Source organism: Artemia franciscana, chromosome 6 (assembly GCF_032884065.1).
Source record: "Artemia franciscana chromosome 6, ASM3288406v1, whole genome shotgun sequence".
NCBI lineage: Eukaryota > Metazoa > Arthropoda > Branchiopoda > Anostraca > Artemiidae > Artemia > Artemia franciscana.
In genome coordinates, this window is record NC_088868.1 from 27,008,139 (window position 1) to 27,012,157 (window position 4,019).

Consider the following 4,019-nt stretch of genomic DNA (forward strand, 5'->3'; position numbering starts at 1 on the left):
AGTCCAGTAAGCATCTCTTATTTTGCCGTGTACTAATATATATCCTATATCTGTATTCAAATATGTCTTTCAAAATTCTGTCACTATGAAATAATTTTAGTCCTACCTGAAAATTGTAATTTTGTTGTGATTCAAATTAACATTATACAATTCCTAATAACAAGGAGAAAGTTTTAACTCTTGAAATAGAGTCTGTAACCCATCAACAACTAAAATAGGAAGTACACCTCTTATTGGAAACCCTTCACGGGATTTTTACTGTCTTTTACCTTGTTTAACAAGAAAATCACATTTTCACCTTGGTAGCATTGATATATCTCATTTTTGTTTCTTTTTTCACCCAGAGGATGCTTGTATCGAACTGTTGGTCGTAGAATATCAGAAGAGGACTCACCTAAACAGAAATGAAGATATTTAGCGCCTATTTGCGCAAAAAATTGATCGCATCCTAGCAAGGTGCCTTTTTTACCCTACAGCACCACCAAACATCCACTTGCCCCAAATAAGTCCCAGAAACTTCAGCCGAAATAGGGCGCTGGAATGCAAATTCTGTGAAAGAAATCTATTTGTCTTGTTCTGAAACTCCTAAACAAAAGTTTACAGTTTGCCTTCTTCAAAACGGAGGAAAGTTTTATTTTAGCATGAGTAGCATAACTGATGGGCCCCCAACTGACTTGGGCGAGCTCCATCAGTACAAAATTACATTATACAAAATTAGCTGACCAGAGACAAAGGTATAGCGTTCTCTTTAGCGAAGAGCCATCAGGCCCCAGTGTTTTTTTGTTGTTTTTTTTCCTCATAGTAGTTTTATATGGAAAGGGTGGTCGTAGAAAATTTAGAGGGGATTCATTTGATTAGAAATTGAAAGTTCTAGTTCTCTTTTTAAGAGTAGAAATGTAGCAAGCCCCCTCCCATTTTCCTTTTAGCTGCCTTCTCCCAAAAACCATTTGGTTTGAAATACTTAAAAAATCAAATGATTATGGCTCTTCGAATCACATGAACCCCCGAAGCCCATGGGGCAAGAGCTATAAGCGATAAAAGTCGCCCCATTGTTTGCATACAGGGTTTGTTATTGAGAAAGGGTTTGTAATGTTTCATCCTGGTTCTCCAAAAAGGCTTTGTTTTTAAAGTAGTCAAACAGTTCGTGGTAACAAACTGTAGTAAGGAGCGACCTTATAGTAAACTATTGTTATACTTTACTATTGACCCTTACAGGCTTAGTAGTAAACAAAACTCTAAAAAACGGAATTTTGATACCAATAGGTATATCAAAAGAATTGGGTTTTTATGCTGATTTTATATATATAAGTTTCATCAAATTTAGTCTTAATCAAAAGTTACGAGCCCGAGAAAATTTGTCTTTTTTTAGAAAATTGGGGGAAACATCCCTTAAAAGTCATCGAATTTTAACGAAAATCACCCCATCAGATTCAGTGTAACACCCCCTAAAAGTCATAGAATCTTAACGAAAATCACACCATCAGGTTCAGCGTTGTTTGTTTGCTTTTTGTTTTTTTCTCCAGGGGTGATTGTATCGACCAAGTGGCTCTAGAATGTCACGAGAGGGCTCATTCTAACGGAAAATAAAAGTTCTAGTGCCCTTTTTGAAGAGACAAAAAATTGGAGGGCGCCTAGGCCCCTTCCCACGCTCATTTTTTCTCAAAATCAACAGATCAAAATTTCAGCATAGTCGAAAAACATAATAACTATGTCTTTGGGGCTCAATTACTCCCCCATAGTCCCCAGGGGAGGGACTGCAAGTTACAAACTTTGACCAGCGTTTACATACAGTAATGATTATTTGGAAGTGTACAGACCTTTTCAGGATGATTTTTGATTGAGAGGGGGGTTTGAGAGGAGGGGGATACGTGGGAGGATCTTCCCTTGGAAGAATTTGTCATGGGAGAAGAGAAATTCCATGAAGGGGTGCAGAATTTTCTAGCATTATTTTGAAAAAAAACAATGAAAAAATAAATATGAAAAAGTTTTTTCAACTGAAAGTAATGACCAGCATTAAAACTTAAAACGAATAGAGATTATTATGCATATGGGGGGTCCATCTCTTCCTAAATAGCTCGCTCTTTACGCTAAAGTATTTTTAGTAATTTCAACTATTTATTCTACAGCCTTTGTGATTCAGGGGTCAATCTTAAAGAATTGGGACAAAATTAAAGCTTTAGCGTAAAGAGTGAGGTATTAATGAGGGAGCAAACGCCCTCATACACATAATAAAAATATATGAATATAGAAGTTCGTTATGTAAGTTAATTCGTAAGTTATGTATATTTTTTACTAATAAAAACGTTCATTAAAATTAAAAATTCTAGTTTTAAAGTAACCGAAAAATTGGTGGGCAACTAGGCCTCCTTTCTCACCCTTTTTCTCAAAATTGTCTGATCAAAACTAACAGAAAGCCATTTAGCAAAAAAAAATTAATACACATATTTTGTTTTAATTATTCATTTGCGGAGAGGCGAAATAAAAACATGAATTAATTCAAAAACGTTCATAAATTAAATAAAAAAACAAGTTTTTTTAACTGAAAGTAAGGAGCGACATTAAAACTTTAAACGAACAGAAATTACTCCGTGTGTGAAAGGGGCTGTTCCTCTCTCAACGTCCCGCTCTTTACGCCAAAGTTATTTACTGTAATAAAGTAGAATTGAGAGAAAGAGTAAAATTTTAGCATAAAGAGCGGGATGTTGAAGGAGGAACAGCCTCTTTCATACACGGAGCAACTTCTGTTCGTTTGAAGTTTTAATGTCGCTCCTTACTTTCAGTTAAAAAAAACTTGTTGTTTTTATTTAATAATTTTCAAGATGCGGGGGATGCTGAACAAAATAAAATACACTATGTACATATTAACTCTTAAAAGGGCATATCAGCATATCTACAGTATCTTAAGAATGACTAAGGCTATCAACCTGAAACTCTCCTGGCTGCTACTCCTATTACTACTGCTGCTACTACCCCTACTACTATCACCACCACTGCTACAACTACTACTACTAATTTTACTGTTACTAATACAATAACTGTTACCCCTACTACTACTACTCTTCCCTCAACTACTACTACTACAACTACTGCTAGTACTACTACTACTGCTACTACCACTAGTACTACTGTTAGTGCTACTACTATTACTACTTTTAATACTTCTAATACTTCTAGTACTACTACTACTACTACTGCTACTACTACTACTACTACTACTACTACTACTGCTACTACTACTACTACTACTACTACTACTACTACTACTACTACTGCTACTACTACTACTACTACTACTACTACTACTGCTACTACTACTACTACTACTACTACTACTACTACTACTACTACTACTACTACTACTACTACTACTACTACTACTACTACTACTACTACTACTACTACTACTACTACTACTCTACTACTACTACTATTACTAATACTACTACTACTACTATTACTACTACTACTACTACTACCACTACTACTACTACTACTACTACTACTACTACTACTACTACTACTACTACTACTACTACTACTACTACTACTACTACTACTACTACTACTACTACTACTACTACTACTACTACTACTACTACTACTACTACTACTTCTACTACTACTACTACTACTACTACTACTACTACTACTACTACTACTATTACTACTACTACTGCTACTGCTACTCTGCTGCTACTATTACTACTGCTAGTATCACTACTTCTACTACTGCTACTACTACTACTGCTACTACTACTACTGCTACTACTACTACTACTACTACTACTACTACTTCTATTACTACTAATACTACTACTACTACTACTACTACTACTATTACTACTACTACTGCTACTACTACTACTGCTACTACTACTACTGCTACTACTACTACTACTACTACTACTACTACTTCTATTACTACTAATACTACTACTACTACTACTACTACTACTACTACTACTACTACTGCTACTACTACTACTACTACTACTACTACTACTACTACTACTACTACT